The 24,328-nt window shown below is 44.1% G+C and overlaps 1 pseudogene; it reads left to right on the top strand.

Annotated features, from left to right (window-relative positions):
• Positions 1-6,172: 6,172 nt before the first annotated feature.
• LOC136391999 (transmembrane protein 17-like) lies at positions 6,173-23,675 on the top strand (annotated as a pseudogene).
• Positions 23,676-24,328: the final 653 nt, after the last annotated feature.

Here is a 24,328-nt window from a genome sequence, read left to right as displayed (position 1 = left end):
TTTGGATTAAGCTATTTAAATTCAAGAGATAGCAACCACTAGACCCGCAAGAAGGTAAGTGATTTGCCCCTGTTCTCCCAGTTAGCTAGTGGCACAGCTAGTCTGCACAAGACTCCTTTACATAAACCAAAGCAGGTGATGATTTAAGGGTGAATGAAAAAGAAGATAAAGTCAGGGACTTAAAGAGCCCATGGAAGGGGGTGGGGCTCTGAGGGAAAATTGATAGATGGCGCTTTCGGGGCCCAGTTTTCCCTCCAACTTCTGGCTTCACTGTTCTCCAAGCCATACTTTATTTTGAGTTCCGTCTGGGCAAGTTCTGATCTCCTGGAATGCCATCTTTGCCTTTCTTATCTGGGAGCTAATCACTAAATAGCAGGTGGCGAAGAGTCTGTTTTTCATCTCTCTTGCTCTCTCCCCTCCTCTCTTCTGCTCATTTCCTCGGGGCTATGAATTTCTGAATTTTAAGCAGTAAACCTCCCTGGTTTGTTCACACCTGGACTATCACTCTCTCTTTGTTCAGAAAGTATAGAAAGGAGAATAAAGAGAATAAGCTGTTGTCTAAAGAGAAAAAGAGAGATGTCAGCATTTAAATATTAATGCACACACTCTGTGAAGCATGCACACTATACATATCTTAAAGCAAGCATTCTCTCTTTCAACTCCTCTCTTTCCCTGTTCACCTCCACTCCCAGCCAATGTCTTTCAAAACAAAGAATATTTACTGTGTGTCACTTCAGTTATCAACACCCTACACAAATAGTTTGACAGAGGAAATAGGCAAAGTACCTTTGCAAGGCTGTTTGGGGTTGAAATAACAACTATTATGCCTAGAGGCTCCCAGAGATTAGCTTAGAATTTGCTCCTACAAATGTTGACCCTTGAGGGAAGCTGTCATCAACCTCCCTTCTCTGAGGCTGTTGAAAACTTACACTTTCTTTAGCCCTGAGTTCTGTTCTCATCATGGACTTGCTATTTTGGGAAGGACTTCAGAAGGTCAGCTGATGTGGGCTCCCATCTTTAGTGTTCACTTGTCTTTAAACCCAGAGACTAGTCTTTGTGGTTTACTTAACATTAAGCTCCCTATAGAGAAAGTGGAATAAAATATTGGGCACCAGGTTAAAAATAGAAATCTATGGTTGGTTTCCAATCCATGGGCCCTAGGATCCCATAGGGACACCATATTTGCATGAATCAGTATCTATAGATTGGCTACATAGCATGACTCATGCACATCTATTCTGGCACTTCTGATGCATTTACTTATTCATTCTACAAATACTCATAAGCTGCCTACTTTGTTGTTCCAGGAACTGTGCTAGGTGCTGAGTATACAATAGATAGTGAACAAGTCAAAACCGCTCTGGCCTTGTGGCATTGCCAGTCCAGTGATGAAGACAGATGCAGAGAGTTACAGAAACACAGGGTGAAAACAGTAACTCAGACTCGGGATATCATAGAGATGCAGTGGTGATTACTAGCATGCAAGTTCCTTTCAATGCAAGAGCCTCTGATAGTAAGCATGTGTTCCACCAATGCATTTCTGAAGAGAAGTGTCTTGAGCTGTACATCTATACATTTTTTTAGATTAACCCTTTAAGTAGTGAGTTTTTTTTCATGCTCGCTGACCCCCAGGATTGAGGTTTTTTTTTTTAAAAAAAAAATGAAATTAGTTCCAGTTACACTTTTATATATTAACTTAAAATCATGTTTGTTTGATAACCAATTTATGAAAACAAGAAGAACATACATTTGCCTTTTTTTTAATGTTGCCTTACACATTTTAAAAAATAATTCAATCATACTCTGGATGGTCAGGAGGCACAAGGACGTACATGAACGTTCATACTACTCAAACGGTTTTAAATGTGCTCTCCGTGTTAAAAAAAAAAATGGCGGAGAATGGATGATCTGGTTAATCCACTTATTAGCAGTGTGCTCTAGGCTATTTCATTCTCTGGGCCTCCATTTTCTCATCTGTAGAATGGAGATAGCAATCTCTCTCTCATCGGGATGTTGACCAGATGAGGAGGTAACGTATGTCAAAGTCTACTACAATGTGACCCATGGGCATGGAGGATCAATGCACATAGGGACACAGCCCGCCCAGGGAATGATGAAAAAGAAAGCAAAAAAAATAGCAAGTTCATTTTAGAGCAAGGAAGACCTCTGCAGTCAGTTCGCAACCCTTTTTCCCAGACACCACTTACCTAAATCATCTCAAAGAAACATCTTCTCTACATGTATGGATGAATTAAATAGTAAGAAATGATATTTCACTAATATTCCAACAACACTCAGGTGGACAGTTTCTCTCTACCTCTGAGGTTGTACAGCTTCAGTGGAAGTTGACCTCAGAGCTGTCTGGCCCTGTCATCCCATGCTACCTCTCTGAAGAGCCTGGAGACATCGAGAAAGAACATACCCATGTGGTCAGAGATCCCACCTCCTTAGGGGGCACAGTGCTGCGCCACCTACACTCTTGACTTGGGTGAGGTTGGAGGTGAAGTCCTGTGGTTGACTTTGGTATGCCGTGAAATCGCAGGCCCGGAGCCACAGGACATGACTTGTTGCTCTATTAGACACGCAAGGTAATCTGCCGAAACAAAGAAAGAAAGCAAAGCTTCTACGGGAGGATTTTCCTGTCAAGAATTATGAATGCAAAAATAACCCAGAAAATATAGCTCTGTTTGAACAGGAGCCAGCAAGATAATGAACAGGAAGACCTATTAGCATGAGGTCCCAGTTAAATCAAAATGGTCCACCAAATCTCAGCACCCACTGGTGTCCCTGTATATCCAAGGGTAGAAATAGTACAGGGACATTTTTTGTGTCAATTCTGTCTTAGACATTGTGGTGAACACTGATTCATTTGAAAGATAACTAAATAATATTTTATGCTTTGTGACAACGGTCAGAACAAGTAGCATGAGGGCAGGTCAACATTTCTAAAGAAAATGATGTTTGATTCACGTGCTTGGATGTTATCTTTGTCTCCTTATATATAATTTGAGTCTTACCTTTGATAAGTCACTTCCCTCTTTATCTTTAACTGAGTTTTCTGACCTATAAAATGACACAGCTATCCCCTACCAGGAAAGATGTCTTTCTTAGAAAGGTCCCCTTAACATACCTGGTCATAGTGATCCTTTCTATAGAATGTCTCACAGCAGGAAGAAGTTCTACCTATTTGCATTAGGCCTTGGTTGTGGAATAAAGTACTTCCTGACAGGCCCCAAGAGTATCTGTAGTCCCCTATAAGTGACCCCATGGAAAGACCTATTTAAGGAAGGAGATCAAAAAGTCAAATGGTGAGGACAGCTTTGGGGGTTGCCTGTAGCAAAAGGATTTGTTTATTTCATGGCTGGAAGCATAAATGTATGTGTCATTATGTCCCCCACTGCCCTCCCCTGCCCACTCCCACCATGGCCACCAAAGGAAAGAAAGGAAGGAGGCAGAGATTTTCAGCATGGTGAGACCTCACTTGTTTTCAACCCAGGCCTTTCACTGAGGTAATATCTTCATCAGCTGCCAACTGGACCTGTTGGAGTCAGTAACTGTTGCTTCATTCTGATTCATCACCGCTTGCTTGTGAACTCAGGAGCCATTGTTTCCTGGTGACCTCTGGCCTACTTCTTCCAAAATCCTGGGGAGGTGGGACAAGTGGAAGGGGGGAGATGGATGGATTGACTTTCCCTATATTAGTCAGAGGCCTCTGGCACAGCTACATCCTGATCCTCTTTAAGCCTTCCTGAGAAGACACAATGTAGAAGTTCCAGGAAACACTCCCACATTCTGCTAATTCCTTAAGGGACTTACTATTAAAGAGCAAAACCCTGGCATCCAAAGCCTCCAAGAAGTCACATATGACATGCCCTTTGATATCAGCTAGTTGAGGAAACCAATACAGTGGGAAGAGTACTTGCATTTAAGTCAAATAAAGCCCCTGGACCAACCCCTGTGTAACAGACTGCTTGTAGTTCCCAACCTTGCTGTTTTAATTCCATGCCTTTCTCGTGCTGCTGACATTTTCTGGAATGCACTGCTCCACACCAGAGCTTCTCTTTACAGAGCTAACTCTTGCTTATCCTTTACATTCAACTCAAACATCACCTCTTCCAGGAAGTCTTCCTGGATCTTACACAGCTGCATTAGCACCTCCTGGTGCTTAACCTAATGCTTGTGTATAGTTCTTACCATAGGGCTGTATAGGTGTTATATTTCTTTCCTAAACTAAATTTCTCATTGACCAGAAAAGAAATTCATCTTTTTTTCTCTCTGGAGTTTATTTAATGAATAAATGATCTGGTTCATCCATTTACTAACAATGTGTTCTGCACAATTTAATTCTCTGGGCCTCCATTTTCTCACCTATAGACTGGAGATAGCAATCTCTCTAATCTCTCTCTCATTGGGATATTGATCAGATTAGGAGGTAACATATGTCAAAACCTACTACAATGTGACCCATCGGCATGGAGAATCAATGCACATAGGGACACAGCCTGCCGAGGGAATGATGAAAATGAAAACAAAAAAAATAGCCAGTTCATTTTCAAGCAAGGAAGACCTCTGCAGTCAGTGCACAACCCTTTCCCATGAATGTATTTGTCCCAATCAGGAGGTCCCTCACTGCAAGAAAGAAGCCTGGAAGTCTTTGATTGTTTCTGTTTTATTTGTGTTTTTTCATCTGTTTTTCTTAAATGAAGAACACATAGCAGATCTTTCTAAAAGTTTGCTGGGAGTCCAGCATCCTTAGTTGGATTGATTGATTGATTAGTATAATCACTCTTGTCATTTCTCCCAACATCATGAGGCCCTAAAAACCTAGACAGCCTCCCTCAACACACAGTACTTTATTATAAGTAAGTCTTTTCAAGTGGGGTCAAGCTTACCTGGAGAAGTTCTGGTGATTTATTCAAACACTATGGGGATAAAACTAGGAAGCACCAGTGGTCTGAGCCTCCAGGAAACTTGACTAGTAGCCTGACACTTGGAGGGTTTGCTTCTAAATAATGAAACTAAGGAAGTTTCCAAGTAATGGTGGTAAGGAAGCAGGGGCAGCTGAGCAGAAGTCAGGTACTCCCCAGGGCAGCAGGTGCTTCTGGCCCCGCCCACAAGATCACACAGAGGGAGGGAGGAGATGATACTTGATAGGGACCCCAAGGACAAGTGGAGTCTAGACTAGTAACACGTAAGGGCCACATTCTCTTAGTTAATGCTGGCAGTAGACACACATACACACACACACACACACACACACACACACCCTTCTGGGGCCAGTCTTCCCCAAACACATGTACCTGAGCAACCATCTGCTCACCCATTCCTCCCACCCCCACACATACATTGCCTTCCCTCTGGGAACATGCAGGACTTTTCACAGGTCCAATTCCCCACATCCTTTGTTGAATCAAGCTAAATCAGACCCCATTAGTCATCTAGAGCACATGCAAGCCAGGGTTAATTTATTTGACAATCATTTACTGAGTAAGTTCCCAGGGCAGGACTCTGTGTGAGGCACTTCAGGCCAAGGCCTTCTGGAATATGCCTCAGAGTTTTTCTCCCAAAGCCACCCCAGGGAGGAGAAACCATTTCAGTCACAGAGTGTGGTGAGGCAAGAATCATTGTTCACTTCAGTCTTCAAGGACATACAAGACCATGTCAAACTGCCAGGGACCCATCAAACATCCTTCAAAGCAGAATGAAGCCTGGCTCAGTGGCCAGTGAGCAAGGGGGTGGTCAGGAATTGGGGCAAGCGCAATAGGAAAGAGGGTTTCCCACAGAGCTTCTGACACTTTTAAACTCAACTATGACCAAAGAACCTAAAAGCATTTGGGCACCTTCCCTACAGTCATCTCCAAAGTATCCTAGGACCTGAGAAGCAGAGAGGAAGAAGTTCCTTATAAGAGAAGGTGAGGATAAGAGGCCCTAGTTTGGATTTGGCAACACAGCCCACAGTAGAGGCTTTTAAACATGTCTGAAAAGAAGCAATCTTCCCAAGGAGAGAAAGGTCTATCACCCTTCCCCTTGAATCTGGTGAGCTTTTGACTTGCTTATAGTAAACTGAACATGGCAGAAGTGATGCTTCATGACTTCTGAAGCTAGGTGGGTAAAAGCCTTGCAGCTTCCATCTTGTTTCTTTTTCATGCCCTTGGACCCTGAACCCTGAGCCATGAGCAAGACTGTCCTGAGGCCACCATGCTGTGAGGAAGCTCAAGTGTGTGAGCGGCCATGTGTGGATCTGGCTGATAGCACACTGAGGCCCCAGCTCACAGCCAGCACCACCTGCCAGACTTGTGAAAGAGTAAAACCTTCTGACAGTCTCAGCTCCACAGCTTTAAGTTGTCCCCAGGCTGTCATCCTAGCTGAGGCTTCAGATATTGTGCAACAGGGGTAAGCAGTCTCCACCATTCCCTGTCCAAAACCCTGGCCCACCAAACTTGTGAGCAAAATTAAGTGATCGTTTTAGGCCTCTAAGTTTAGGTGATTTGTAGCAAGTGGCAGGGTTTCAGTGATCCAGTGATCCTGGAGGTGAGACTGAGCTGTGTTAGAAAAAGGAGAGAGAGGAATGGAATACACCAACAAGAGAATGACAGTATAGGAGAAGGACAATGCCCTGAACAAGGCTGTGTGTACCTTTGTTTTCTTTTTTGAGGTAAAAAAAGAACTGAATATAATCACAAGTCACACAGGGACCCTAGCGCTTACTTCCAGTGGCCATGCCTGGCAGTGGTCCTTCTGCAGTCACGCCGGGCAGTCGACAGCCTCCTGCAACATGGCCCGCCCTCACCACCACTCTGCTCCAGGGACAGGAGCCCCCCACACCCCGCAGGGCCCTCTGCAGTGGGAAGCCAAATGACTTCTTAGTGGGACATCAGGTGGCAGTAAAAAATGAGTCCCTGCCACTTCTTCCCTGACCCCTTTCCGGTGTGGCTTCAGGGAGGGTTCGAGGTGTGTTGCCTCAAAGGCATCCCAAAATTTGTCTAGTTGCCCCAGAGATGGCTGACAGCCATCATCCTAACAGACCCTAAGCAACCCTGAGCACACTGAAGGTGTCCAGCTTCCATGCAAAGAACCCTCTTTACTCTTTCTTTTCTTTCCACCTGTTGGGAAAAAGACCATCTTCTTGGCCTCACCAGACTGCAAAGAATATGTATCTGTGTTTTTAAACAGCCCCTTGTTAGAGCTCAAGTTCATTTAAAAAATAAAACCCTGTTGACCTTCTTGCTTTATGAGAAGAGAGAAGCTGCCTTCACAGGCCCCGGCCAGAAGCCTGGGAGCTCACGCAGCGAAAGGTCCCAGGTTGGGGAGTAAGCAGCACCTCTGGAGTCCTTGGGGACAGGCATGGTGAGAGCCCTGCACATTCTGTAGAGAAGCAAAGAAGGTCCCCAGACCTCCAGGGCTCACCCACTGACCTCTGTTTTGGTTTTCTCAACAGCACATTTTCTTAACTTTTTTTTTTTTTAGATTTTTATTTATTCATTATAGAGAGAGAGAGAAGGGGGGAGGAGCAGGAAGCATCAACTCCCATATGTGCCTTGACCAGGCAAGCCCAGGGTTTTGAACCGGCAACCTCAGTGTTTCCAGGTTGATGCTTTATCCACTGCGCCACCACAGGTCAGGCCTCAACAGCACATTTTCTATGGGTTTGTGCATGTTGTCAGAAAGCCTTGTCATCTGCCTCTGTTTACTTTGATTTCCATCTCCTCCTTCCACTTACTGGATGAATTAGACCTAAAGTTACATATTCTTCAGTGTCAGAGTTAGGACTAGAACTAGGGCTCCTGGCTCTCTGCACAGGGCTGTCACACTATTCAGACGCTCTGCCCCATGAAGAGTGGGAATATGGAGACTCTGCTTCAGTCCAACCAACTAGAGGAGTTGGGTACCAGAGGTCTTGCCTGGGAACCTCCCCTTCCTCATCCCCCCACCCCAATCCCAGCCAAGCAAATAAATCTGGCAGGCAGGCTTTGCTCCTTAGGCATTCTTGGAATTAAAGCTCCTGGCCATTTGAGAAATTAAGACTTCCCACCCACCTGTCTCTCCACTTTTCATTCTCCTCCCAAGCCTGGCTCTGACCCCACATCTGCCTCTCTGTTTCCCTGGCTCCATGAGGCATTTCATGTGGTGACTCCATATAAAGTTATTTCCTACACTTGGACATACCAATAACACTTAATTTTGGTCAGTGTGCTATTTGGGTGTTTTTTCAATAAACCCTATTCCTTGAACACATTTTCAAGCAAAGTAAACTACCAAGGAAAGAAGAACATGGCTATTGGCAGAAAATGAAGGGACCCTTAGACATAAATATCATAATAGATGGGCAGGTTGTCTTATAACTGTTGGTGTAACTCTGTAACTCTGCTTTTTCCATTGGAACTGACCCTAAAGAGTTTACATCATATTATTTTCAAATTCTGCACCCCCTCACCACCTTAAACATAGTGCTCTTCATATATGTGGCTTTCTATAAATGTTTAAGTTGAATATTTTTAAAATATAGTGAGTCTACTATGTGATATTCAGAGTGCTAGATGTTTTCATAGCTTTTAAAAAATTGATTCTCACAATGACCCTATCTCAGTTATTTACTGCCACAGTAATGATGTTTTGCAAACTACCCTAAAGCTTGGTATTGTCACCTTCCATTATTTCCTGTGGGTCTACAGGTTGGATCACCAATTCTGCTGATCTAGGCTAGGCGTGGCCAGTCTCAGCGGAGTGTGCCCACATACCTGTGTTCAGCTGGAGAGCAATTGGGAGAAGGTGATTGAAGATGACCTAAGCTAGGGTCGCATTAATGGTTGGGGCTTCTCCCCATACAACTTTTCATTTTTCAGCAGGCCAGCCCAGCCCTGTACCCACGGTGGAGATAGCAGGTTTCCACAAGAGCAAGCAGAAGCCAGCAAGACCTTTTTAGATCTAAGCTTAGGGCTGGTATACCATCACTTGGACCAGACCTCATTTGTCAAAGTGAGTCACAAGGCCAGCCCCAGACTGAAGGGTGGAGGAAATCAATTTCCCCTCTTGATGGAAGGAGCAACAGAGTCACATTGCCATGTGTTAAAGGACTGTAGTCATTTTGCAATCAATCCACCACATAAGTCCAATTTTCAGGTGAAGAAAGAAAATGGAGAGAGGTTGAAAGATTTCTAAAATGTTATAAAATCGCATTGTGATGATGGTTGCACAGCTCTATAAATTTACAAAAAACCATTGAACTGTACACTAACAATAGCTGAATTGTTTGGTGTATAAATTACTCCTTAGCAAAGCTGTAAAAAAATAACTGAAAAAAAATTTAATGCATTGAAGATCATTCAACTCATAATTATCAAAGCTGCATTTAAATTCAGGTATTCTAGCACAAAACTCAGTAATCTTTTCTATGCACTATACTTATCATACCTATAGTGTTAGATTCTCAAAATCAGGTCTATGAGCTAAAAAGAACTTTTACAGGTTATTTTGTCCATCCCTCTCTCTTCAAAAGGCTGAATGTGTAAGCCTTCTGGCTCAAGTGCATGACTCCTAATCTTAGGTTGAAAAACAGAAATAGCAGAAACCTGATCCAGGTGAAAAATACGCCTCATCTTCTCATATGCTTTCGGGATCCAGGGTGATTAATACTGAAAAGGACTTGGCCCACTGCTGTCTCAATTGTAGCTCCTCCGATTTTTCACTGACCATATCCTAGGTAGCCAGGTACCTAATGTACGCAGACTCAATAGCATTTTCTTTCTGTTTTATCACCCAGTGTCCAAATCAAAGTGTCCTCATTTGTGCCAAAGGTGGTTGTATTCAAATTAAAAGTTACTCATGGAAACTCCTTTGTGGGTAAAATCTCTGAAATGAGGACTCTAGAAATAACATTTTTTAAAAGTGTGTGTGTGTGTGTGTGTGTGTGTGTGTGTGTGTGTGTTTATGTGAATTTGTACAATGTGGTCCTTCTGCAGCATTGGGGACCTGTGAGACCGATGAACAAATGGGAAGAGACATGGTTTCGTCCTGTAATTTGGACTTGCTTCTGGAGAGAAAAAGAGTGAAACCCCAAGGAGACGCATCCAAGCTCCTGCAAACAGTGCTTTGAAGAGCAAATTGAGCAGTTTTCATCAATCACACACAGACCACATCAAAAGCTGCCTGAGGAGAATCACTCACCCGGGGTCAGGCGGGGTCAGGCAAACGTTATCAGACGCTCTTTTAAGATATTATGAACCAGAATCAGAGGGAGAGAAAGAGAGAAAGTGCCAAAAATAAGACCAGGAGAGGAAGGGAGGCAAATAAAGCAGGAACGAGATGCAGGGGCAGAGAGGATGCGCAGGGAAGAGACAGGGAGGAGAGAGAGAGGGAGGGAAACAGGAAGATGGACAGATAGATAGTGAGAGACAGGGAGCAAAAGACGGGAGCAGAGAGGAGGATGCGGCAAACAGAACAAGAGCAAATTATCAGCTAACGAGAGGCAGAGGGGGCAGCTCAGAAGCAAAGTGAGAAGCAGCCTGTACACAGGGTGGAGGCCATCTGCCTGAGCAGACATAGCCTCCATGGACTTCTGTTGAAAACTGGCCAGAACAGTTCTATTTCCCACACCTCGGGGAGCATCATCAAGCCCCAGGAAAGCAAAGACAAAGCCAACACTCCATCCAGCCTTCTTCCTCTGCAGCTCCCTAGATTGTGTTTTATCTCCTATGAAGGGCTATTTGATCATCCCGGCCAGCTTCACTCGGGCCGTGAACGCTGGAAGGAACAGCCATTAGAAACCCAGCCTGAGGTCCACCCAGGCCCCCACTGGAGTGATTTCCTCTCTTATTACAACAAAGCCAGGGCAGCCATGGATCAGCTCAGGCTATAAATCTGCCTTCTTCATAGATAAAGTTCGATTTTCCAACTAATTGGAGGGAAACAAATCCACTTCTGGGTCAAACCAAGCAAATTTATCCCTCTCTGTAAAGGGCCTGGCTCTGTCTTAATCAAAAGGTAAGGGCCCAGGTGCCTAAGTGTTCCAGTGCAGAGCTCTGGGGAGCCCAGGGTCAGTGGGAGGCTAGCAGGTGCGAGGGAGGGGGGGCCTTTACAACAAGGGGAAGATATGAGGAATGGGAGATGAGGGGCTTTCTCCAAAGCAAACTCTGCTCATTGCACTTTTTCACCCCATAAAGAGATATTGGAAATAACAGTGCATTAAGAAACAGGGTCCTAGCGAGAGCCTTCTCCTGGCACTCTGTACCTTTGTTGCTATAAGACAAAATACTGGCAATGATTTAATAGTGACTCCCAATACTTAGATAGGAGCTAAGAGAATAACATTTATTGAGCCAATCATTTTGTATGCATCAGTTCACAACACTCACAACAACCCTCTTAGATAGACATTCTTAGTATTGTTCTCATTTTACTGATGAGGAAACAAGCTCAGGAGAGACTGGTTGAAAGTCACAGAACAAGAAAGTGGGAGCAGAGATCTGAGCTGCAGCTGCTCCCACGGCTGGCCTTACGTGGCCGGCCTTGCTCGAGTAGCTGGTGGGTGTGATAGGGAAGCCCTTTGTCCTGCCCTCTAGGAGCAGAGTGCAGGATGGTGAGGAAGGGGACTCACAATACTCCCAGTCCAGCTGGACAAGATTGGGGTTTTGAATAAGATGGTGACAGATTGTGTCTCAATAAAGAAGCCAATTTACAAGATGATAATTTTTTGAGCTTTGGAATAAATGCTGCAGCCATTCGCCAAGACAGAAGGTAGCATTATTGCAAGCAGCAACAAGTCTTAGGGAGCTCTCTAAACTCTTCTATTTCCCTTTATGAAAGCAAAAGACCAGAAAATCATCCATAATTACAAAACCATAAGCACTGAATTACAGCAGCTCTTGCATGGGCCAACATGGAAAATGACTCCACAACAGTGACGGAGTCGCTCTTCCCTTCCTGTGGTGCTCTGCCCACTGCCATTTCCACGTCGGCGTACACTGGTGGAGCAGCCATGCCCGTCCGCTCCACACAGCAGCAGGGGCGGGAACACGGGCTCTGTGGTCAGACAGATCAGTGCTGCTCAGATCTGGTGTCTACCACTTACAACCTGAGGAACATCGGACACTTTGCACACTGCCCCTGAGCTATGGTGTCCTCACCTGTAAAAAAGGGGCCATAAAAATACCCAGGTAGTATTAGGATACAATAAAAAGATAGATGCCCAACATCTAGGACGATGCCTAATATATAATACGCACTTGAAAAAGCTATTATTATTATCTTTTTCTACCCCTTCATCTTCCTTAGTTGAAGCTACAAGAGGAAGAGGCAAACCAAGTCAAATTGCTTACATAAAAACCAGATAGAGCCTAGCTATTCCACCGGAGGCAATAATTATAAAGCTGCTTCGGAGCACAGAGAGTTCCAAGAAGAGAATACACATTTAGAACAAGTTCATTAAAATATTGCTTACTCATAAAAGCTGCTCTGGTTATATTATAGCCTGACAAATTGAAGATTTGGCACCAATATATAAAAAGGCAGAGGTAAACAAGCCGACAGCTCTGAGAGATTGCTTGGTTCCTGTTCCCACCCGTCAACTGCTTCTTCGCCTTTTCTGGGGTTGTACTGACCAGTTCAGGTAGGTTTTAGATACCTGTGTCCCCCGAGTTTTCCCCAAACTCCAAATAGAGGGAAGAAGCCTAAAGACTTCTCTGGCAGGTCCCCTGGAACGAAGTGAGGCCACCTCGGCACACAGCACACTGGCCCTAGCCTCTTTGCCCGACAGAGTCAGCTCCAGAATTTCCCCCTTCCTCAGCCTGTCTGGAGCTCTCAGCCCCCTCAGCACCTCTGTTCCAATGCTTCATCTCAGACCTCATTGGTCCACTCCAAAAATTGTCTCCTGGCCCATCGGTGCCGCGCTGTCTTGCCCCAGCTCAGGTAGGTCACCTTCACGTAGTGCAATGATTCCTGCTGCAAAGTCAGGATGGCCACGCAGCCCAGCCACTTAGTAGCTGGTCACTGTCACTGAACTTCTGTGATACTCGAGTTCTTGTCTATAAATTGAGTCAAACACTTCTCTCGGGGTGTTCTTGTGAAGGTTAAATAAGTGTATGGTCATGAATGTTCCTACAGAGTGCCTGACACATTCGACAGGTGCTGCAGTTAGCCGGTGACAGTGATTGAGCCCCTTGATATCTGCGCTCTGCCCTGTGAGTTTGGGGGCAATGGGAAGTGGGGGGAAGGTGTGCAAGGGTCTCTCCTGAGTTTTGAGTCACGATGCGGTAAAGATCAATGAGACATTGCTTTCAAAGAGTTGGTGAGTTCAGATATGGCCTATGGAATGTGGGGCGGGGGGCTGGGTGGCATCCCCTGTCCCCTGCACCCACCCTGTCCCTGCCTTACTCCAATCCTGACAGACCTGGCTATGTCTTGCTCCCTTGCCAAGGAAAGGCCAGAAACATCAAAACGGAAATACTTTAGTATTTTCACAGGGCCTGGGGTCAAACAAATTTTTGTCAGCATTTAGCAGAAACCATGGCAAATTTATGAATTCTTATATAATGAAAGCCAGTAATCTCCACATACAAACCCCACCTCCTGGACCACTGCTTTTCTGTAGGTTAAAACAGAAACTATGTATCCTTTAATTATACAAATCAACAGCCAATTTGCACTTTGAAAATGTTATTTTGTAAAATGGAAGCCAAACACTAAGTAACACCATTTGGGATCCAAATCCTTCCAAAGCAAAATTTCCTAGAGAATCACCTTCCTGGGTGTGGGTGCTCAGAGACTGGAAACACTTGGCTTGATTTTGAACTTGTAGAAACTAGGCTGTTAAGCATCCACTCTATTATTCTAGAAATCTTTATTGAATACCCACTGTGTGCAAAGCACAGTGCTGGGCACTGAGATTCCAAGACATGTCCTGCATATGATTATTTCCTATTCATCAGAATCACCCCGGGGAGTTTATACACAATGTGGACAACTCAATCCCACCACTAGATAATCTAATTCAACTGAAATAGGATAGGGTTCAAGCCTATTTTGGGGGGGCAGTAATTGAATCTAATGTGCAGTCAAGGTGGACAGCAATGAATAATGCAGACAGAGCAGGGACAGGTGTTCAGGCTGGTCAGGGGCAGGAAGCAGGTGTGGAGCTTGATTCATTCATTCTGTGAAGAGCTATATATTAAGGACTGTGTTAGGTGCTGGGCATGCAAAGAACCCGAAGACCTGACTCTAGCTATCACCAAGCAGACAGAACATCAGACAAGCTCAGGTATGCTGTATGGAGGTTCTGAAATGAACCTGAGTACAGGGGCAGGCTACTGGCCCAACTGGTGAGTCAAAAAGACTTTTTAGATGAGATGAAGCATGAGCCACATCCTGAAAGACAAAAAAGAGGTAAGCAAACAAAGAGATGCAGAGGGCATTCCTAACTAAAGGAACTACTCCTGCAAAAGCCCAGAGGCAAGAGAAAGCTCACTGAGTTCTGGGAAGTGCAGCAGTTGTGCAGACAGAGGAGAGGCAGTGAGCAGGCTGGGTGGCCAGCAGAGACAGACACAAGCAGGACGGCTTCTCACACTGCAGACTGCTTGGTGACTGCTCTCTTGTCTCTGATCCCCAGTGTCTACCTAGCACAGGGCCTGACACATGCTAAACATGTAATAACTGTTGGTTGGGTAAACCAATACAAGCAGAAGACTGAGGACACAGACTCTTAAAGGTTAATTAAAAGAACCTACAAAGAGAACGAGAGGGCACAGTCAGAGAGATGGGAGAAAACAAGAAGATTGGTGGCCCAGAAACCAAGGGAGGACCGACTTTTCAGAAACGGGACTAGTTTCAAAGCCTGCAAAGAAGTTAAGAAAACACACAAAAAGTCAGCTGTCAGGTAGCAACAAGGTAGTCATTAGCAAGTTCATTTTACAGGGGAGCTAAAGGGGAATTGTCTCAGGAGGGGAAAGGCAGACTGCCCAAGTAGATTCACCTGCTGGGACGCTCACCTGTAAACGAGCAAGTGAGAGGGGCAATGGTGGTACGAGGAATGTACTGAACTAAGAGAGGGTCAAGATATTTTTTTAGATGAGTTAGATTTAAACATCCTGTAGAAAACATTAGGTAGGTGAGATGGTGAGCTGTAATAAAAAAAAGCAAACCTGCACTGACTATGGGGTTTGGGGACAATTCATAATCTCTCTGAGCCTCAGTTCTCCTCTGAAAAACAAGGACAATCACGCTCAGTTTGAATGGTTGCTGTAATAAGCAAGTAAAAATGCCTACTGCAGTGACTGGTTCCTGTAGGTTCTCAGGTTCTCTCTGTCTCTGTCTCTCTCTCTCTCTCTCTCTCTCTCTCTCTCCATTTTTAATTGAAAGAAGAGGTCCACTTAAAAGTTTGTGGATTCTCCTCTTGCCTCTGCTCTTAGGAGCTTAGCAGTCTCTCCCAAGCCACTAAACACTACACGTCCACTTCAGTTTCCTCAATCAAATGGAGACATGGGTCCCTGCCGCCTCATAAAGCTGGGGTGTTGAGATTTACTGAGAACAGACCGTAGAAAATGCTTGCAAAAGCTAAAAGTGCCTTTGACATTATAAGATTACCATGCAGGCAATATAAAAAGGGAGAACCTTGAGATGGGTGACTAACCCTTAGAGTCAGGTTGAATCATGGATTCATCCTGAAAAGCTGTAAAATTTTAGGAAGCCTGAACACAGAGCTGCTGCATCTTGATCTCTAAAAGGATTTAAAAAATGTTTTAAAGTGTATGAAGTTCTCTAAATGTAGTAAATGTCAATAAACGTTACTTTCTCTCTCCTGATCGGGAAATTTGAAAACCAGTATTGTCTTCCATCTGCATGGAGTATTGTGAGTGGGATTTGACATGGTTACAAAGGAAAGACAAGAAGGTTCAAATTCAAGGACAGCTGACCCTTGTACAACAGCAAATGAAAATCCTCTTATAAGTTAAGCTGGCCCTCTGCATATGCAGATCCTCAGCCGACAGCTGACCTTGAACAATGCAGGTTTGAACAATGCAGGTTTAAATTGCATGAAATGTAAGTGGGCCCACACAGTTCAAACCCACATTTTGCAAGGGTCAACTGTATAACTTTTGATTTCCCAAAACCTTAGTTGTCCCTTGACATCCCTAGTGTCCACGACGCCTACAAATACTAAAACCCACAGGTGTTAAAGTCCCCTATAAAAGGGTAGATTAGTGCATAGAGTCAGCCCTCTGCATCCTCAAAATCCCCACTGTGGTGGATGGGAAACAGGACAGGTATTTATTTTTTAAAAATTCAGACCCACAATATTATTCAAGTATAAATTCTATATGGAATGGTCATTAAGAGGCTCAAATAGAGATAAGCTATTTCTAAACTAAGGTGCTGCTAGGGATCCTTCTTGGTGATCTTTTCAGCCTTAACAATAGGCCATGTAGTTAACTAAAATCTTCATTCTACCAGCTCTTGCCCCAAACTAATACCTTGATCAGAAGATAATGGTCAGTCTCTATAATTTGACTGCAAGCTCGATACAGGGGTAAAAACAGTCTTAATTATTGTTTTTTTCCAGCTCCAAGCTCAGTGCCTGTTTCACCCTTAACAGGCATTCCATAGTGGGGTGAGTAGACCTGAACTCCAATCACTGTTGCCTTCTAAGCAGGTGCCATCCGCAAAGTGACTAACATGTTTAAGCCACAGTTTTCTCATCTGTAAAATGGAGACATTCCTGATTTTCAAACAGTAGAGAAAGGAGCTTAATAAGGGTCTATAAGGAGCTGGCTTGGTGACCAGTCACATAGTAGGAGATCAGGAGCTTATGGGAGCTCACATTATTGTTAAGAATAGAATCACCCAGCTGAGAGCCCAGTGAGATCAAGGTGCAGACAGAGGTATATGAACAGTCAGGTTTTACAGCTAAAAAAAAAAAAAGAGAGAACGCCCAAGTGAATTTTCTCCCCATTTCACTAAAATAATATGCTCCAAGCCTGAGACCTTTTTCTTCCTGTCTACTTCCTGAAAGTCATTTCTCCAACAGAGATCTAAGCCACCATAAATCCCATCAGGGGTCAAAATGGCCGACACAATTTTAAATACAAGAAAGCACAGCATAAATGGCATCATTATTATCCCCAAGGGCTGCTCTCTGCCTTTTCTAGGGGACGAAAGAAAAAGTCATATTTTTTAACCTGGAAATATATAGCATTCTAGAATTTTTGAGGGACAGATCCAAGAATCCAAAAGCACAAAGGCAGTTAAAAAGCAAGTATGACCAGACTTAATGTGAATAATATTTCTTTCTTTTTTATAATCACCTTATTGCTATCCTATCCAAAAACCTAGAGACACTGTTTCTAAATGGAGTCAGTTCTGCCTGCAATCTCCCATGACTATATAGTCCTCGACATTTCTCTCTGCTCTATAACAGATGAGGCACTCACTCATTCACTGAGCCCAGCCCCTTCCTCTGGGAGGGGGGCAGTATTGCAGTATTCTGACACTGACTGCCCTCGGTGAGTTCAGACTTCACGAGTTGTGGGCACAGTCTCAACAAGACTGCCCTCATGTCAGACAACAGCCACAGGTTCTGGGGTCCTAGGCCACTTGTACTTTTGACCCACTGGCTACACATTCAGGGGTTCCCACAGCTCCCTCAGGTTCAATAATTCAGAACTGAAGCATGTGCTATACTTATATTTAGAGTGTTATCATAAAGGATACAAATCCCTGGGCCAGCCAAATGAAAAAGATACATAGGGCAAGGCCTGGGAGGGTCCTGAATGTGAAGCCTTTGCGTCCTGATAGCATCAGGATACACCACTCTCCTGGTACGTTGCTGTGCTCACCAACCCGGAAGCTCACCCCAGCCTTGCTGTCCACAGTTTTCACTGGGGTTTCATTATGTAGACATCATTAATTGAATCATTGGCCATCTGGTTAAACTCAACCTCTAGCTGCCCTCCCCTCCCGTAGGTTGGGCCAATGGCATATGGCTCAAAGCTGAAATACTCTAATCACATGGTTGGTCCTTCCAGCCTGGTCATCCCCCATCCTGAAACTATCCAAGAGCTCACTACAGTTACTTCATAAGCATAAATCCAGATGTGGTCCTGAGGGCCCACCATGAATAGCAAAGACATTTTTATCATTTTGGAAATTTCAAGGGTTTAGAGTTCCATCCCAGAACCCAGGACCAAGTCCAGACATATCCTTTATTATACAACAGGACAGAAGCTTCTAACATCTCCAACACTTGATATTGACACTCTAGACCCAATATTTGTTGACTTGTGGCCATTGCTTCTCTGACATATCGTCCTCTCCATCTTCTGGCACCATTGGCCTGACCAACCTCATTCCCACTATTCCCCATCACAAAATCTATACCCTCCCACTCCGACTCTATCTCAGTTCCCCCAAGTAAGTTCAAGAATGCTAAAACAACCTCAGGAGCATAAGAGCAAGACCAGAAGAGGACCAGAAAAGAGAACCCACACTGCTATTTAAGGGTGAAAAGAGGAAGAGTAGCCTAGTAAAGAGCCTTAGGAGGTAGTAGGAGTCAGTTGTTGTACGTGGTCACGGAGGCCCAGGAAATAAGCTTTCTACATGCAAAGGAGGGCCAACAGGGTCAGCTACCACAGCGGGGTCAAGGAAGGTAATGGCTTAAGTATTTCCATTGGAGTCAGCTGTAAAATAGTCATCAGTGACCTTGCTGAGAGTAGTTTCAGTAGAGTGGGTAAGGGCAGAGGCCAGATTGCAACGGGCAGCCAGAGACTGGGAAGTCAAGAAGCAGAGAGGCAGAACATAGTTCTCTTTAAGAAGAAAGCAGTGGCTGGAAGGTGCCATGGGCCTAAAAGGAACTGGATATTCAGGATGAAAGACTTGAACATGTTCAAGTGTTGGTAGGAAGAGACCAAAAAGAAAGTGACAAGGTGACTGTCTAGGTGAGAGAGAGGGAACATTGATCAAGCCAGGCTGCTGAGAACGAGGAGAGCAGAGCTCCAGAGGACAAGGGGATGCTGCCACTTTTCTGTTATAACAGAAATGAAGGAGGGAGGCATGCAGGTATTTGTAGCTAATTTGTAGGTGTGGTGGCAGTTAGTTAAGCAAGAGTAGGAGGAGTGTTCCCATATTTGGCTTCCATTTTCCTTGTGAAGTAGGAAGCAATGCCATGTGTTTAACTTGTGAAAGTCAAACATTTGAGGGGGGGGGAGGGGAGTGAAGAAGGCATGAAAAAGCTAATCTAGACATGAAGAGTATACAGAGAGATCGATGGTCTGAGAATCTTCTGTGATTTAAAAGAGAGAAATAATGTAAGTGACTGAGTAAAAAAAGTAGAAAGATAAGAAGTTATGGTCAGCAATTAGGATGTGACCTAGGAGATGACAAGGTCCAGGGTGGGGTCATGCATGTAAGTGGCTCCAGGACAGGGAAGGAGAAGGTCACTGTACATGAGAGGAGCTGAGAGGGGGACATCAGCGGGCTGTTGGGCACCCCCATGAACAAAGAGCTAATCCGGGATGAGGCCAGGCATCCAGAGGCCGAGAAATACTGTCCACATGCTGATGTCATAGTGAGAGCCAGAGAATGGCTAAGAGATTGTTACACAGTGTCCAAGACACAAGGTGGGAATCACAGGTCAGAAGTTTGTGGGCCAAGTCCAACCAATGGACAGATTTTATTTGGCTTGCTTGGGGTTTGTTCCACAGTTGTTTTATAAACTGTTTTTCATCATTTTAAAATTAAGAGAATTTATTTAAAACTCTGGATTCTTTGGAAGGCTACCCTTAAAACTAGGAAGATCTTGGCAAGATGGAGCTCCTCCCTCCACTGTAACCTCTGTGGCCGAGTCACAATTTTGCCCCTTTAGTGAAGTTCCCCATTCACCACAGACCCCACTAACTTGCTTCATTCATTTAAGATAACGGCCTGCCTCTGTGGGCCTTTCTTGATGATTATGAGAGAGGGCAGGAAATGCCAAAGAGCATGAGCCTTAAGGGGCAGACAATTTCACATGCGTCATTTTGGGGAGTAGAGTGGGGAGTAAAGATGGCGCCAATGCCTCCCGAGAACCCTGAGTAGAAGAGAATGAGCAGCTCCCCTTGAGAAGGGAGAGGCAGGTTCAGATACAAAGGTGGAGGGGATGGTCAGTGAGAAGTCTGACGTTATGAATGGGTATCTTTTTTTTTTTTCTGACAGAGACAGAGAGAGGGACAGATAGGGACAGATAGACAGGGAGAGAGATGAGAAGCATCAATTCTTTGTTGTGGCACCTTAGTTTCTCATTGATTGCTTTCTCATATGTGCCTTGACTGGGGGACTATAGCAGACCGAGTGACCCCTTGCTCAAGCCAGCGACCTTGGGTTCAAGCTGGTGAGCTTTGCTCAAACCAGATGAGCCCGCCATCAAGCTGGCAACCTTGGGGTCTCAAACCTGGGTCTTCCACATCCCAGTCCGAAGCTCTATCCACTGTGCCATCACCTGGTCAGGCATGAATGGGTGTCTTGAACATGGAAATTTCAGAGGACAGAAAAGCAAGTTTTGGCAGGAGCAGGTCCAGGTGAAAAGAAATACAGAGAAATAGCAAAGGATAGGAAAAAGCAGGTGAAGTCACTTGGGAAAACAGATATCTGAGATATGAAGCACCTAAAGTGAAACCTCAAAAATTTCTAATTTTTCTTGGGAGCAGCCCAATGGTCAGGATGGAGCCACTGACCTGGGCCCTGGGCACTCAAGTCACCTTGGCAAAGACCCAAGGACAGGTCAGGAACACTTAAGAATAACCCTGATACCAAGTCACCAAGAAGTGAATCAGATCGAATTTCTCATCCTCTTTTTCCTCCACTCTGTGCACAGACCACAGACTATGAGCCTCAGCGGCTTACATGCCCGTTATCCAAAGCAAGAATCCTCTTTATAACACAGGGCTCTGACAACCAGGAAAAAAGCAGAAAAGACAGATGCCAAAAACTTGCTAGGTCTACTTCAAATTTTTATCAGAGCCTGATTCAAGCTCCAGGAAAAAGAAATGTAACTCTTTCTTCTATGACCTCTTCCCTCACCAGATGCGTTCCTGTTCCCATCCCAGTAAAACTTTTAGCCTTACATTTCACCCAAAATTATGTCTTAAGTGGATTTCATGAGCAGGCCAAGAAACCTGAGAATCCCATTAAAACACCATTTTCAAATAAACTGTGTTTTGGGTTCTAAACACCCAAGTTTTAAACTTCAGACACACAGCTCATCAGTGTGGTGAAGAATGCCTGTACATTATTAAGTCAGGTCTGAGAAAATGAGTGAAGTTTCAACTTGTTTTGGTCGTGCATCTTATCAGTCAAGGTCTCATGGCTGGCACCTTCTAACAACAATGAATTCATAAAGCAAAGACCCCTTCTCTTTTTAAGCCATAAAGCCTCTTCCCTGATGTTTGTTGATCTTACAAAGAGCTGCTTGCCCACCCCTTTCTGGACTCAGCCCAACCTTCCCCTGAAGTGGCTTGGGAGGTGTCAGGACTCCACAGACACAGCGGCCCTTCTAGGCTTCACAGTTAGGGCCCGTAACTGTGGGGCTATTGGGATAAATGGTGTGAATTCAAGAACTGGCATGGAGCTGGTCAGTCATTCCCTCATTCTACATCATTGTAAAACATTCTCTCTGTGGCCTTCCTCTCTCCGTACCTTGCTATGGAATCTTAAACAAACTCAAATATCTGTGATCTAGGTATGGCTTTTCATTTAGATTTCCAATAGCATATTTTCCTCCTCTTTCACCATTTTGCTGTTCTCTTCTTGTCAAAAAATAAAAAAAAAGGCAATAAAAGGAATCAGAGAAGAACTCACAGTTTCTCACCTTCAGTCTAAACAAGAAAATGTCTTATTAAAAAGGGGGGAGGGTGGGCTGTGGAGGAGGAAGGTGATATTTAATTTTATTGGGGAGAACGAGTCATTGCTAGAGAATGCCTGTGGCTAAATGAGACCATCACACCAAGAGCGGAGCAGCGAACTGCGTGCACAAATATGAAGTAATAGCTTTCCGCTCTTAGGGAAGCTGACACTCAATTTCAGGAGCTTCAGGCGGGCAGCGCTGAGTTTGAAGAAATCACAGCCACCTTCTTGGAACCATTTACAACCGCTCCTGTTCTCTGCAGTGAAAGCTTAAAAATGCAAATGAAATGGGGCCATTTAAAGAAAAATATTCCTGCTAACTGTGCTCTGGGAAAGAAAAAACCGCCTATAGCTCAGAGGGCAATCTTAAAGTCAATGAAACTCCGCAGCGCTGGGTGATGCTTCATTCTGATGGATAATGTGCGCTGAGCTTCTCCCTCATGAGCTTAGAAGTATTTAAAGAAAAGGGTAAAATCACCCTGTTTAGGAGATTAATTTCCTTTCTGAAAAAATGTCTCTTTTTGCTGTCACTTCTGGTTTGATGGAGAGTAAAACCGAAGCTTATTCTAAATGTTCACTGCTGAAAATTGCCAGTGTAGGGTGCTGGGGGAAAAAACCCTAAGAGGTCAAGTCCTGTCCCATCTCTCAAGCAAATTCATGCTTATATTATGCAGGAAGCCTTTATAAAGTATTTCTTCAGGGATACAGATTCTAATAATATGTGCAATATTGACTACTAAATCCCAAGGACTGAGCTTAGCACTTTACATGAATGATCACATCTTCACAACTCCCTCTTCTCAAACACGCACATTGTAGGTCCTATTACTCCACCCATTTTACAGGTGAGGCAGCTGAGGTCAGGGAGATCAACTAACTTGCACAAGGTTATACAGCTGGAAAGTAGCTGGGCTACAGTTCAAGTTCAGGCTGTGGGCTCCAGAGACCAAAGCTACACAATATTGTGTGGCCTACAATGTCCTCTTAAGGGCAGTTCATTTCAACCCAATTCAATAAGCTTCACCAAACTAATATTGACATAATTCTGTTTGTCTTGTTTTGAAATTTCTTACTTTAAAGACTGCATTTCAAATACAAGGTCCTCAGTATTTGATGACCAGACATTATAGATCTAGGATTGAGGGGCAAAGTGGGAATGGATAGCTAACTAAAGGATCCATGGTACTTCCTGCACCTTGCCTGCTTAGGATACAATCAGAAACTCATTACTAAGTTGCCATGGGAACCGCAAACCAAGCCATGAGAGGTACCAAAGCCTGGGCACGGAGGTGCTGGGTCCGGTCCACCCTCGGCTGGGAAACTTCACCTGGACCATGTTTAGCCACTCAAACTGGACCAGCACAAGTACAGCAAAGGTCCGGATAGTGAAATGGTTTCTGGTTTGGCATTGCAGATGTCACTTTATTTTAACACTTATTTTTTTCACTCTGGTAGGTAGATAGCATTATGATGCTTCAAACGAAGTATCCAATTTTTCCCAATTACTACAAATTTATTGTGGTCACCATTATCACCCTAATAACCTTAAGTGAAGCTTTCACATCGTATCTGGGCTACCTGGGTCAACTACAGGGAAGGGTTCACGAGTTGGCTGGCTTCTGAGCCTTCTACTGCAGCTCCTTTCATTCTTTCCTTGCTCTTCAATGAAGGCCTAACAAATCTGCCCTTGGAAAAAGTGTCATCTTCGTTAAGTTCCATTCTTTCCAAGTTGTTTCAGCACTTCTCACCTTGACAAGCTCTCTGCGAATAGAGGAGGCATGAGAACAATGACATTCTATATAGAAGAGATGTGACCCAGTGCTGTGTAGTGAAAATCTGAAAGGCCATTCTAGAAGACTGCAAGAGTTAGAAAAACATCGGAGATCCAGCATGAGAAAAACGACAATGCAAGTGATTGGACTTGTATACGCTCCAGCTCTGAAGGGCCAAGGTTGAGGACCATGGTAGGCTGTACAATACAGGAAAGCAGTAGGTCAACCCTAAAGCCTAGATCTTGTCAACCTGATGCCAAATATCTTAAATTTTTTGTTGTTGTCGACTTCCTCGGGCGTGTAGAATTCTGTGTTGGTGGTCAGTTTGCCAGCTTTACTGTAATATTTCTAGTTAGTACCTGTAACACTTCTAGTTAGAAATGAGTAAATCTCTTTTAAACTTGTTAGCTCTCATATCGTGGTAGTATATCTAAAGCACATGGGAATGTTCACTAATATTCTGGTGTATTAGACTATATTTGTAAACCGAGACACCAAATTCGCATGTTTGCTAGGGTTAAATTATAACCCCAATCTCAGTTAAGAAAAAAAACAAGTATTATCATGGTGTTTAGGAAGTATTTTTATCATAAAATTATAACTTTCATAAAAGCATTTTCAGTATTTATGGTGATGGTGGTGTGTAAAATGTCTTCACAATAAGTTATAAAACAGTTATATATTTTTTAAAAATA

This window comes from Saccopteryx leptura, chromosome 2 (genome assembly GCF_036850995.1).
Source record: "Saccopteryx leptura isolate mSacLep1 chromosome 2, mSacLep1_pri_phased_curated, whole genome shotgun sequence".
Lineage (NCBI taxonomy): Eukaryota > Metazoa > Chordata > Mammalia > Chiroptera > Emballonuridae > Saccopteryx > Saccopteryx leptura.
The sequence above is the reverse complement of the archived record's forward strand: the minus strand, read 5'-3'. Positions and strand labels throughout refer to the sequence as shown.